We start from the raw sequence: 14,844 nt of genomic DNA, 5'->3' as shown, positions 1-14,844 counted from the left end.
TGACTTGGAAATATATCAACTTTCACCATTGTTACTCTATTAAGTTGTAGTGGTTCAAGACACTTACTACCACCTTATATAAAGGTATTTAGGAATGGGCAACAAGTGCCTTGTGAGCAATGTTAACATTCCATGAATGAATACAAAGAAGGGACGCACCTATGCAGATTGAAAATTTAATTACTTGGACAAAACTATCTTATATTTCATTTACTTAGTCAAGTAGATATAAAAGGATACTGCGAGCATGGTACCATCAATTCAATTGAACTAATCCAATTGCCACATAAAAGGTTTTCTTTTATGATGTACTTACCATTTTCATTAGTTTTAAGAAGCTGCTTGCTTTCCTCTAATTTCTCCATTGATCCTTTTAATTGCTCATGCAATTTTGATACCTATAGGAAGAAAGGCACCTTGTAATTATGCATAGCTCCAACTTTCAATCATATATCCATTCCATGACAAGGTAAAGTTGCTGTCGTCCTGCTCTCATGGCAGAGGGACAACTGGTTCAACCGGAGGGTTATGACGCTACGGGCAAGGAGAGAGGTTAGGTTAGGAAGGAGAGTGCTCCATGGTATTCTCAGCCAGCACAAGAACTAAGCTGACATTGTTGGCATCACTGCATCATGAACCAGCCATCCAGCCAACTAAGCTAACCAACCCCCTGATTATAGGATGAGGTGTGACTGGATGTATAAGAATAGAGTCATGTTTGAAAGTAATAAGAAGGGAAGTAATTGGATTTGGTTGGAATGCAAATTGGTGCTTAATGCAAAAAGCAATAATGCATTTTTGAAGTGAGAGAACAGAATAGGTCGCAAGGGTGTAACAAGGGTTGGAAGGTACATGTTATAGGTCTTGATTGGCTAATAAATATGTAAGAAATGAGGTGTTAACTGCCAAGGGCAAGGCAAGAGCAGACTGAAAGTAAGGGAAAATTAATGCTCAGGGTAGATGTTTTAAAAGGATTTCCTAATCAATTCGTTGGCTTTTGCTAGAAATGGTCAGCAGAGGCTATTGCATGCAGAGATTTATTTAATTTAAACGGGGTATTTGAGGAAACAGAACTCATTATCTTACCAAAATTAATAAAGAAAATGTTTCCAGTTCAAAAACATTTTGGGCGGCACGGTGGCAGTGGTTAGCGCTGCTGCCTCACAGCGCCAGAGACCCGGGTTCAATTCCCGCCTCAGGCGACTGACTGTGTGGAGTTTGCACGTTCTCCCCGTGTCTGCGTGGGTTTCCTCCGGGTGCTCCGGTTTCCTCCCACAGTCCAAAGATGTGCGGGTTAGGTGAATTGGCCATGCTAAATTGTCCGTAGTGTTAGGTAAGGGGTAAATGTAGGGGTATGGGTGGGTTGCGCTTCGGCGGGTCGGTGTGGACTTTTTGGGCCGAAGGGCCTGTTTCCACGCTGTAATGTAATCTAATCTAATTTTACCATTTGCCAAGTTTATTACAAGCATATTTTCTTCCCCACACCCAAGCCAATCAATCTATCCTTCCCTTTCATCTTAAGCAACTCATGGATCACAGTGACAGTCAGTAGGAAGATAAACATTGGGAAATGAAACAGTCGAGCTAGAAATGGTCACATTAACAAGTGCATGCTGTCTAATCAATATAATTGTAGCATGGTGCTGGCACTGAACATACTGTTAAAGTGACTGCATGTCCAAGTAGAGCTACCAAATCATTACCATCTACCACAAATTAAAGTAAGCCTGCACCTCTTAAAAGGAGGTGCAGTTTGACTGAAGGAAAAGATTCTAGAAGTTAATCTACAACTAATTCTGGCCTGGAAAAGATAGCAGCCTCTAAGATTTTGATCTCTGCATTAAAATATCTGATGGCCTCAGTGCAGAGGAGAGATGGCATCAATCCGTACTAGTTAGGAAGCACTCCAGACAAATTTTGTGAAGAGAGCAGAATCAGGACAGTCATGGATTTTCAACTCCAGAAATCTAGAACAGAGGACCTAGATGTAATGCTGCAAAACGTTCAATAGTCTCACAAATGATCAACATCAATTAATTTAGTCTCAAATGCTACCAAGTGTACCACTAGCTTCACTTTCTTTCATTTAGGTCAGCATTTATTGCTCGTATCAAAGTTGACCAGAAGGTAACTTGTAAGATAGAGCTTGTAAGAAGGCCTATGGTGTATTAGCGTTCATTAGCAGAGGGATTGAATTCAAGAGTCGTGAAGTGATGTTGCAACTGTACAGGACTTTGGTTAGGCCACATTTGGAGTACTGTGTGCAGTTCTGGTCGCCTCACTTTAGGAAAGATGTGGAAGCTTTGGAGAGGGTGCAGAGAAGATTTACCAGGATGTTGCCTGGAATGGAGAACAGGTCGTACGAGGATAGGTTGAGAGTGCTAGGCCTTTTCTCGTTGGAACGGCGAAGGATGAGGGGTGACTTGATAGAGGTTTATAAGATGATCAGAGGAATAGATAGAGTAGACAGTCAGAAACTTTTCCCCCGGGTGCAACAGAGTGTTACATGGGGACATAAATTTAAGGTGAAGGGTGGAAGATATAGGGGAGATGTTAGGGGTGGGTTCTTTACCCAGAGAGTGGTGGGGGCATGGAATGCGCTGCCTGTGGGAGTGGTAGAGTCAGAATCTTTGGTGACCTTTAAGCGGCAATTGGATAGGTACATGGATGGGTGCTTAAGCTAGGACAAATGTTCGGCACAACATCGTGGGCCGAAGGGCCTGTTCTGTGCTGTATTGTTCTATGTTCTATGTAAGCTAAAGTACTGCAGTTCTTGGGGCATAGGGACAGTCAGTGCTTTTTGGGTGAGAGTTTTAGGATTTTGATTCAGTGAAAGTGAAGAAATTGCATTGCATTATTGCCATATAAATACTGTGGCAATTTAATTCAGACACCTAGGTAATGTCTTGGGAATCCAAGTTTAAATCCTGCCATGTCAGATGGTATAATCTGAATATAATTTAAAAAGCCTGGAGTTAAGAGTCAAATGATGATCATGAAACTATTGTCAATTGTTGAAAAAGCCCATCTGGTTCACTAATGTCCTTTATTGAAGGACACTGCTGTCTTTATCTAGTCTGGCCTACATGTGAATCCAGACCCAGAAAATAGGGTTGACTCTTAATTGCCCTCAGTCAATTACGTATGTATAATAAATGCTGGCCTAGCCAGAGACATCCATATCTTAGAGTCATACAGTAAGAAGCACACCTTTTGGTCCAAACTTCCATGCCAACCAAATTTACCAAACTAAACTAGTCCCATTTGCCTGCATTTAGCCCATATTCTCCTAAACCCTTCCTAATCATGTACCTGTCCAAATGTCTTTTAAATGTTGTAACTGTATTTGGATCTACCACTTCCTCTGGCAATTTGTTCCATAGATGAATTACCTTCAGTGAAAAAGTTGCTCAAGTCCCTTTTAAACCTTTCTCCTCTCATATTAAAATTATGCCCTCAACTTTTCAACTCCCCAACCCTAGGGAAAAGACCTGTGTTTTCATCTTAGATAAGTCCCTAAATATTTTATAAACCTCAATAAAAGGTCACCCCTCACCCTCCGAACGCTTCAGTGAAAAAAGTCTCAGCGAAAAATGTCTCAGCTTATCCAGCCTCTCAAACCCCCCCAGTCTTGGCAACATCCTTGTAAATATTTTCTGCACCCTCTCCAATGTAATAATATGAATAAAAAAGGTACATGTCTGGAAGAGGAGTTTCAAGAGGTGGTATTCCCATACATCCACTGGTCTCGACCTTCCAGTTGGTAAAAGTCACAGGTTTGGAAGGTGCTACTGAAGGAACATGAGTGAGTTATTACAATGTATTCTGTAGATGGTGCACACTGCTATCATTATGTGTTGATGGTACCTCATCCATCAGCTACCAATCAAGCAGGAATCTTTGTCCTGGTCAGTTGAATGTTGAGTATTAAAGCTACATCTAGGCAAGTGAAGAGTATTCCATCACACTCTTGACTGGTGCCTTGTAGATGGTGGGCAGGTTTTGAGGGAGGAACAAGACAGGTTATGCAGTGCAGAATTCCTAGCCTTTGACCTGCTCTTGTAGCCATAGTATTTATATGGCTGATTCAGTTTCTGTACAATAGTAACCCCCAGGAAGTTGATAGTGGGGTCTTCGTTACATCAATGCCAATGAACATCCCAAAGAAATGTTGGAAATCATCATTGCTTGACACATTACTTAATGCAAACTCCTATGATTCACCTACAAAAAATATCTATCCATCATGACTATTCCCAACATTTACTACATAATTTTGCCCCACCTCACATGCTTAATATCTCTACAAGCCACAACCTCTCATCTCCCAGCTTGTACACAGCTAGCTATTTAACCATGAAACCCTCATCACTCAAACAAGTCACATCACAATCCTCAGTTTCTTGCAGGACAAAGTGGCGCTTAACCAAATTCAGCAACAGTGGCATAGCTTTACCCCATTTTTTGGAGATACGGTGTTATTACAGGACCAGCCACCGATGCAATGGCTTTAATGGAAGTGAAAGAACTCAAGATAATGGTGTTCTCATACATTCTTCTTTCTTATATCTCAACTTTTCCTCATTCCATAACGTCTTCTGATTTACAAGATGCAGATGTTGCAAGAGTGCAGTGCATACTTACCGTCTTTTACTAACCACAATCCTATCCTTGTAACGTTTGCATTTCAGATACCAAGAAACTGGTCAGGTCATGAAGGGGCAGGGAGGCAGCTAAGAAGAAGCACCTCCACTTGCTCTGTACTTGCAGCCACAAGCTCAGATAATGATTTCGTTTTTAAAAGATCTCTTCTCCAAGATACCGTTTAAAGAAAGTGCTAGTCATGTGACACAAGTGGCATGCATGTAGGACAGAGCATAAATGAGTAGCATAGGAGGGCAATGCTACAGAAGTCCAGTTTCAGCGGATTCAGACATTGACAACCTGGCCTCCAGAATGAATATGTACAAGGAAATGCTTGGTGTATTAGCAACTCTGCCAGAAAGCCTGCATTCAATGGCAGTAGCACAGAGGAATCCAGAATGAGCTTGTCACCAATTTTGCACAGACCATCTTAGCCACAATGAAAGTACTGGCCAACTCAATCAACACATTTGTAAACTGAACCATGACGCACTGTTTGCAGCAAATGCAATTGGCATCCAATGTTTGGATGCTGCAGAGAAAGCTCTAGCTGAATTATATAATGTCAGTTTCCTGCTATAAAACTGATACTATATTTTATAAATCTGTTAATTGATGTTGGCCTGCTATATTACCACATTTGATTGATTAATCTGATTTACAATCTTCATGTCAGCGTTTATTTCTGGGGGGGGGGGGGGAAGAAAAGTAAATTGGGGGTGGGAGAATAAATTGCCATTTATTGACTCTTTTGACAGTACCAATCACAGTATTGGTTACCTCCTCTCTTCCTGATGTAAGCATCATATACCTGATAGCAATAACAGTGCTTCACTTGCTATCGTGAAAGCATGCACAAACATTGTTAAATATTGCTGAGTTCTTCCAGATCAATCCAAGCAATGAAAGTACGGCTCAAGTACTCATGGACTGCCCCATCATATTTTGAATGCAACATGAATTTCATTATATTTATGCTATCCACGTTTAAGTAGGCTGCACATCAGTCTGGAGTTTGTTGAAGGGTAACCGTTGTCATGCTGTAGCCACCCTCTAGTTCAACATGGCAAATCAAATATGGATGGGACAGAATGAGGATGCTGAGGGATTCTTCCAGATGCTGAAAGCTTCTTCAGGTGCACATGGTTAAGAAAGGCTGTTAATTGGAGCATAAAGTTCCAAACTGAAAGCACTGCCGTCATTACATTAAACTGCATGTCCTTACCAGTGCTGCCCAGATGCCATTTTTGGAGGCAAAATTGGATGCACTATACAAATAGCCAAGCACTAAGAGACAAATATCACTGACTCCAATCATAAAAAATTAAATTGTAACAGTTTTTTCTAAATCTTGCTTTTCAAATTGAAGCAACACATGGACACCCTTTGCATTTGGAGCCTTACCTCCTCCTCTTGGATTTGCAATTTATGCTGAGCTTCCCCTAGCTCTGTCTATTGTTTCTGCAATTGCTTTTCTTTCTCTGATAGCAGTTTTTCTTGTTGTATTGTGACCGTATTTTTTACTTTCAGCTTTTCCATTAGTGCTTTCGTATTGCTTTGTAATTTTTTGAAAATTTTATTAGCCTGTTAAAAGTTGGTAGAGGTTATAATTAAACATTTAGCAAAGCAATGACAATTAAATACATTTTGGCTGAATATGGATTATGGGTACACTAAGTCGAAACACATCTCAGATTATATTTCCGCTTTGAGTTAATGGCCAGTGAAATTTCATTGGAGGCACATTCTTTTTTTCCTCAAAAGTTTGCCCATGTGTTGGGATGAGAGTTTTTGATGTGGAGGGTCTGGAATTTCATGAAAATTAGCAACCTTGGTGAAGGATAGAAATTTAGCTTTGAACTGGAGATGATACCAAGCTTTCATGTAATTTACTTAGACTATGGACGCAGCCATTCTAAAGGTTGAAGTTAAGGACAAAAGTACAAGTTAACGGTATGCATCAAAATCAATTTCCACAAGTGTCCAAAATGCTCAGATGCAGGAAATTGGGACCTATCCATGATATCACTTAGAAACTCTTTGCATAGCAGAATTGGTCAGCCATTAAATATGCCCCAGCTAACAATGAACTAGTGTGTGATATACAACATTATACCTGGTATTGTAGCATGTCCATGGTCAAACAGACAAAACACACTATAATTTGCTAACTTAAAATGATGACACCTTACACTCATTCTTGGCTTTGTGAATAAAGGAGTAATGATACCTTGTTATTACTATAATGTAAAAAGATGACTTATTACAATTTAAAGTATCACAATGTGGTCACAAGTTCTCTTTATTTCAGTATATTACTTAATTCATCAAGTCTAAATTCATGAAGTTTTCTAAAGTAATATGGATACTTCATTTCCAAGATTTGAGGAGGAAATTGGACTTTGAAAAAATTGGATCACTATTCAGGTGTACAGCATATTGCTGTGCATAATGGGACCAGCAAAAGGGCCACAGGCAGGCAGTAGCTTCCTCATCTTTCAAGTCATAATATTCAACATTGCTACCATGCCATTGTGGACACAGATCTCAATGCTTGAAAGAGCTCTTATTACATTACTAATGCTGACACACCATTCCAACAGTACCATGGAAGACAAACTTGGGACCTTTCACGGCTGCAGCATTTGTACTCCCAACATTCCCACTCTGCCATTACATTTGCTGTTCCAAAGCCAACTCTACCAGACCACTGCCAACCATGCCAAGTTCATGACTCCAAAGCCAGACTCTGGAGCGGTTTGAGGTTATCCAGCAGTCTCTGAACAGTAAGTCAACAACTTTTGTCCAAACATGGCATTGCTGCTGAATTAAGGATTGCACTGCGGTGAACAATTCATTTGTGTTTTGTAAAGAGACATATGTTGTGAAAGCTTTGGGAGTGGTTTTTATTTCTGAATGTTGACAATAGGATGCTGCGATTGGGAGAAAAAGAATGATGGGTTCCTGTTGAGGTGGGGAAATTAATTTAATTCTCAGTCCATTCAGTCAGATCTGGTTCAGGATGTCGCCCTGTCTCCCCATCCACTTTCTTTCCCCATCCTTGCAATTTTCCTTCCCTGCTATGTCATTTCTTTTTGATGTTGTGGACCAAGATGTTCTTCAACAAATGCCTGTGTAGCTGGGTCTCACTTTTTTCTTGTAATAGATTCAGCAATTAGTGAAAAACACCTTCAAGAGCCCAGTAAAGCAGTTGCACCAACTCTAAGTAAACGTTAATAAAATGAGCCTCAACTGAATGTTGGGTGCTTCTTTAATTAGTACATCCACAACCTGATTCAGTGTATCAAACAGATGCAGGATAAGGTCTGTTCAAGATTACTTTAATATTCATCAATTGCAAGCAACCTGGATTTAAAACAGACAGACAAGCATTGGCAAGGATGGGGAAAGAAATTCCTGAAAATGTCCCTATTCAAAGGATGATTCATAAAAATTGTTGCTGGATAATATAATAGACTTAGACTGGTGGACAGTAAATTATAAAACAGAAAGAGTAAGAGAATGTGCATGATCTAAGTTCATAGATACTTAAATAAGAGAATGTTAAGCATACACATGGAGGTCGATTAGCTGAGCTGGCAATCATGGTTTAGATGATCAAATAATGCAGGTTCTAGTCCCATTCCAGCTGAGGTAGATTTGGCACCTGAATTGTCCTGCTCCAAGACTGGAAGGCAATGACACATCACCATTTACAAAAACTGCCAAGATAAAATGGCTCAGGATGAAACATAAGCAACTTTGAGCTAAGGGCCTGCCTTAAAGCAAACACAAAAGGATGAAAATGTGCATAATTCTCAGACATTTCACTACTTGATACATACATTAGAAACCTCCTTTTCCTCAGTATGCTCCACTTGATACATTTTAACAAGCTTAGAAATCACATACTGAAAATCAATACTTATAGGTGTACAGTACACACAACACACCTTAAGCAGCTCTTCAGACAGAGATTTCACAATGGTTTCCAGTTTTTCCACTTGAACTTGCTTTTTCTCAGAGTTTTCTTCAAATGATACCTAAAACAATTATAAGGAGCTGAAAATAGACTTGTATTTCATTCCAGGTAAATTACACTTAAATTTGTGCTAAACTGCTTTAAAATGTTACATATGCTCTTTTAGTTGTATTCTCACAACATCAGAGTGCTCCAGCACACCTCCAACATAATTTTTCTTTAATAACTGTATATTTGGTGAGTAAGACAATGTCCACTTCATATGGCATAGTAGTTTTCCTGATTTGGTGACATTGCCTATTTTTGTAAACTAATTGTATTGGAACATTATGAGATAGCTGTGTCATACCGTTTGTGATTTTAAACATATGAGATTTCATAAACTGGAGAAGTAGTAAGTTTAATAGATCAAAGTTTGGTTGTAAAACATTGGTGTTTTCACACCAATAAGTGCCACTTTGGATCCAAAATAGTATTTGCACACATCTAGTACTAGCCATATTTAGTGCCAATTGAGTCATTCGGGAGGGGACGAGGACAAAACACTGAAACCATACTGAGTAGTCAATATGTTATGATGATCGGACTCCAGCAGTGTCATTGAATGTATGAATTATGAGCAAGGTCGTTGGAAGATAAATGATAGCGATCTGGTTCAGCATATAAAGCTAATAGCGCAGTTAGTCAGGAAATCACATTTAATAATTGAGCTTAACCATTCATAGGAGGTTCCTAAAATTTCTTGTGGCACTGCATTTAGGTCCTTGGGGCTAGAATGCCAACACTGATCCTGAAACATTTGTACTGCCGCTGCCTTTGCAGTGACCTCTTGACTCTTTGTAGATCAAATCCTCTTCTCCTTCTAGCCAGCTCCTACATCCAAGGTCTCTAGTGCTATGAACAGCCCTGTCTGCCATGCTATTCCATTCTTGGGTCTTTCCCAAGCCAAATTAAAGTTTAGAATGACTTCCAGCATCTGCTCAACTTAAAATTTAGCTCTTCTTTAACAATTGCAGGCTAGTTTTAAAAAGCACTGAGCACCCCCCCTGACAATGTTCCACCCCTTGCACTTTTCTGTAGCCACTCTCCAGTACACTTAGCCCTGACTGCATGCTGTCACCATGGAAATAAGAGGGCAGTATGAAGTTTACAGTGGAAGCAACAGACAGATATTAATCATGCACTGCATTCTCTGCATCCATTTTCAGCCTCTACTTAATTTTGCAGCCAGTCTCTAGCTTAATCTATTAGGAGAACACTGTGGTCGCTTAGACTTTGGTGATGGAAATGGCTTAAAATCTTGGTTGCACAGCAAGTATGAATAATTTGTTTTATCTTAAGTTTGAGGTTTTCAACTTACCACTGCCTACTATCATGATTCTGGCTAAAGAAAAACTCTTTGAAGGCAGTGTAAAATCTTTTCTCATCAGTTTCAGAAATTACTGAACATATAATGTGCTGTGGACAGGCTAAATTGGCTAAGTCTAGGATTTCTATCTCTCACTTGGAAAAACTGCCCTCGTGAGTTGCTGGCCATTCTGATTGGTCAATAGATCCTTTAGCAAAATCAAAAGTCAATACTGGGCATTACCAGAAGTGCAGGAAGGAGCCCAAAGACGAATATGGTTACCACATAAAAACGTGTGGATGTGTGATATCCAACCCATTGTACAATTGGATACTTACTATATTTAGCTTCTCTTGCATATAATTAAAATAGACTATTACATATACATCTGACCAAGTGCATCCAAAGTTTTTACTATCTTGAAGCGAACAAGACACTGAGCACGGAGGAATCCATCCTGTTGTTTAATCTGACGAGATAAGGATAATGACAAGGTCTGTGCTACAAGAATGCAAATTTCATCTACTGGAAAACATGGGTCTTACTTTTGGAAACTACATATACTTCATTAGGAGAGTCATTGAAAGACATTGTAAAGTAAATAGTTCTAATACAAAAATACCACTGGAATGAGACAAAAATGCATCCACCTTTTGTTGCCGAGTTGCTTCCAATACTTCCTTAGTTCTAGAAAACAATTGGTCCTTGTCTTTGATCTCTTGCTCGAAAACAGCAACATGAGTTTGCAGCTGATTAATCAACTTATCCTTTTCATGGCATTCTGCATAAAGCATGGAGTTCTCCTCACGTAATGACTGGGCTTCTTGCTTTGCTCTGTAGCACTCCTATCAACAAAAATCAAATGTAAAGTTTCCAGTAATTACTAAACTTCAATTTTCCATGAAGTAAATGGAGAAGAACACTTACATCTTCTGAGCCTGAAAGTTTTGCTTTCATTTCTTGGGTGACACATTCTGCTTTGTATCGCCTTTCAATAAGCTCTTTGTTTATAGTCTCTAATTCTGCCAGGCTGTTCTGTAATTGCTGAAGGCTTCTCTTGTGATAAGATTTCAATTCCTTTCTCTGCTGTTCAAGTTGCTGCTGCCATCGTATCAGAACTTGAATAAAAACAGAAACAATGCTTAAACAACATTCAGTAGCTGGGTTCTATGGTCAAAGGAATATAAAACCACTTGTTTAATAAGCTATCATCTCAGTGGATTGTCTGCACAAAGCCATTTTAATTTGAAAGTTAGGAATGAAGTTTGTAACAAAGACAAAAGGCACCAAATTATTATTCTTTTCTTATTTATCCTGTGCAATTGAACAAGACAATGCAATACATACAATGTCATTACCCTATCTTGTCAGATTATAGAACAGCATGGGCTCCTCAGCGCTTGTTCACTTCAAAACGACATTTACATCTGACCACAGCCTAAGTATATGTAAAGGTCTACTTTATTTATTATTATTGTAACTGTCCCTAGACAGCTCTGAAATCTACAATCATCCATCCAGTACAACCTTGAGTTAACTCAAATGATTTGAATACACTATTTAATTATTTGGGAAAGCAATTCCAAGCATTCAGGCTTTTCCCTTTCTATGAGGAGAAAGTGAGATCTGCAGATGCTGGAGATCAGAGCTGAAAATGTGTTGCTGGAAAAGCGCAGCAGGTCAGACAGCATCCAGGGAACAGGAGAATCGACGTTTCAGGCATAAGCCTTTCCCTTTCTATGGGTTACTAAAAACACTTATGCCACAGGGAAGGTCAATATTGTTTCAGAAAAAGTTGACTTTTAAATTAGCAGTGTTTGTTTACAATTAGAAGATAAATATGGTAATTGAAAGTATGAGCCATCTTCCGTCTTTCCTTCCTGTTCATTCTTACTCAAGCACTTTGTATTAAATATTCCCAAGTACAAGTCCTGCCCTTGTAGGATCCAGGTTTCTGTCCACATATTTCCATTTGGCTAGCCATGCTTGCAACTCACCAATCTTATTTGCCACACTGCCTACATTTACATACATACACATTAATCCTAAATTAGACTTTACAGCCTACCCCTCATACTGAACTTTCTAATGTCATACTATTTCCTGTTCTAGTCATTATCCTAATTCTCCAGAATTCTAAATACCTCAATATTCCTCTAGTACAGTTACAAATATGACATTTGATAGCACCACAGTGCAGGCATAGAAGCCTTTATCATGTGCTCCCCCACCTTGGGTGTGTATGCTATCCCTCCTCTTCCCTGTTCTTGCGCCACTTCCTCATCAGCCATCTTCATCCTTGGACATGCCAATGCACCCTTTCAAAATCATCCCCACATGCTACCCCTCTTCTTCCTGAATCTTCATCCCCATGTGCTCCAACCCCTCATTCCCCTTCACCCCCAAATGTGTAGGCTTTCAACCCCCTGTTGTGGTTCTGTTTGCCGAGCTGGAAATTTGTGTTGCAGACGTTTGGTCGCCTGTCTATGTGACATCCTCAGTGCTTGGGAGCCTCCTGTGAAGCGCTTCTGTGTTGTTTCCTCCGGCATTTATAGTGGTTTGTCTCTGCCGCTTCTGATTGTCAGTTCCAGCTGTCTGCTGCAATGGCCTATATATTGGATCCAGGTCGATTTGTTTGTTGATAGAATCTGTGAATGAGTGCCATGCCTCTAGGAACTCCCTGGCTGTTCTCTGTTTGGCTTGTCCTATAATAATAGTATTGTCCCAGTCAAACTCATGTTGCTTGTCATCTGTGTGTGTGGCTACTAAGGATAGCTGGTCGTGTCGTTTTGTGGCTAGTTGTTGTTCATGGATATGGATCGTTAGCTGTCTTTCTGTTTGTCCCACGTAGTGTTTTGTGCAGTCCTTGCATGGGATTTTGTACACTACGGGGTTGGTTTTGCTCATGCTGGGTATCGGGTCCTTTGTCCTGGTGAGTTGTTGTCTGAGAGTGGCTGTTGGTTTGTGTGCTGTTATGAGTCCTAGTGGTCGTAGTAGTCTGGCTGTCAGTTCAGAAATGTTCTTGATGTATGGTAGTGTGGCTAGTCCTTTGGGTTGTGGCATGTCCTCATTCCGTTGTCTTTCCCTTAGGCATCGGTTGATGAAATTGCGGGGGTATCCATTTTTGGCGAATATATTGTAGAGGTGTTCTTCTTCCTCTTTTTGCAGTTCAGGTTTACTGCAGTGTGTTGTGGCCCTTTTGAACAGTGTCTTGATGCAACTTCTTTTGTGTGCGTTGGAGTGGTTGCTTTCATAGTTCAGGACTTGGTCTGTGTGTGTGGCTTTCCTGTTTGCCTTTGTGGTGAATTCTCCATTCGGTGTTCTCTGTACCATCACGTCTAGGAATGGGAGTTGGTTGTCCTTTTCTTCCTCTCTAGTGAATCTGATTCCTGTGAGTGTTGATCCGGTGTGTGTTTTCTATTTCCGTGTTTTTAATGATTACAAAAGGTGTCATCCACATATCTGACCCAGAGTTTGGGTTGAATTTGCGGTAAGCCTATTTGTTCTAATCTTTGCATTACAACAAGATGGGGAACCTATCAACAAAGATTGCATACTCAAACTACTGGACCTGTGCCTCACAACACACTTCACATTCAACAACCAAATATAAGAACAAATCAACGGCACACCCATGGGCTCACCCATCTCTGGACTCATAGCAGAAGCTGTAATGCAAAGATTAAAACAAACAGTTTTACCACAAATTCAACCCAAACTCTGGGTCAGATATGTGGATGACACCTTTTGTAATCATTAAAAACACGGAAATAGAAAACACACACCGGATCAACACTCACAGGAATCAGATTCACTAGAGAGGAAGAAAAGGACAACCAACTCCCATTCCTAGACGTAATGGTACAGAGAACACCAAACGGAGAATTCACCACAAAGGTATACAGGAAAGCCACACACATAGATCAAGTCCTGAACTATGAAAGCAACCACCCCAACACACACAAAAGAAGTTGCATCAAGACACTGTTCAAAAGGGCCACAACACACTGCAGCACACCTGAACTGCAAAAAGAGGAAGAAGAACACCTCTACAATATATTCGCCAAAAATGGATACCCCTGCAATTTCATCAACCGATGCCTAAGGGAAAGACAACGGAATGAGGACATGCCACAACCCAAAGGACTAGCCACGTTACCATACATCAAGAACATTTCTGAACTGACAGCCAGACTACTACGACCACTAGGACTCATAACAGCACACAAACCAACAGCCACTCTCAGACACAACTCACCAGGACAAAGGATCCGATACCCAGCATGAGCAAAACCAACCCCGTAGTGTACAAAATCCCATGCAAGGACTGCACAAAACACTACGTGGGACAAACAGAAAGACAGCTAACGATCCATATCCATGAACAGCAACTAGCCACGAAACGACACGACCAGCTATCCTTAGTAGCCACACACACAGATGACAAGCAACATGAGTTCGACTGGGACAATACTATTATTATAGGACAAGCCAAACAGAGAACAGCCAGGGAGTTCCTAAAAGCATGGCACTCATCCACAGATTCTATCAACAAACAAATCGATCTGGATCCAATATACCGGCCATTGCAGCAGACAGCCGGAACTGACAACCGGAAGCGGCAGAGACAAACCACTATAAATGCCGGAGGAAACAACACAGAAGACTCCCAAGTACTGAGGATGTCACATAGACAGGGGACGAAACGTCTGCAACAAAAATTCCCAGCTTGGCGAACAGCACCACAATAACGAGCACCTGAGCTACAAATCTTCTCACAAACTTTCAATCCCCTCCCTAAACTTCTGGTCCTCACTCACACTCTCCTTCCTCTCAACCCTTTCATCCCCTCTGCATGCACACCCCCCAC

The 14,844-nt window shown here is 40.5% G+C and overlaps 1 pseudogene across 1 annotated transcript in view; it reads right to left on the bottom strand.

Moving 5' to 3' along the window:
- The window catches only part of LOC122554073 (spindle assembly abnormal protein 6 homolog), a 45,617-nt pseudogene that overhangs the window by 12,585 nt on the left and 18,188 nt on the right, over nucleotides 1-14,844 (bottom strand). The window contains exons 9-13 of the transcript XR_015758007.1: nucleotides 10,902-11,115; nucleotides 10,625-10,819; nucleotides 8,598-8,687; nucleotides 6,049-6,228; nucleotides 317-398 (exon numbers count right to left, since the gene is read on the bottom strand). The product of XR_015758007.1 is annotated as a spindle assembly abnormal protein 6 homolog (transcript). The remainder of the gene's footprint in view (nucleotides 1-316; nucleotides 399-6,048; nucleotides 6,229-8,597; nucleotides 8,688-10,624; nucleotides 10,820-10,901; nucleotides 11,116-14,844) is intronic.

Source organism: Chiloscyllium plagiosum, unplaced genomic scaffold (assembly GCF_037043375.1).
Source record: "Chiloscyllium plagiosum isolate Xiang-an unplaced genomic scaffold, Cpla_swu_hap1 HiC_scaffold_9, whole genome shotgun sequence".
Classification (NCBI taxonomy): domain Eukaryota; kingdom Metazoa; phylum Chordata; class Chondrichthyes; order Orectolobiformes; family Hemiscylliidae; genus Chiloscyllium; species Chiloscyllium plagiosum.
This window is presented reverse-complemented; position numbering and strand designations above follow the sequence as displayed.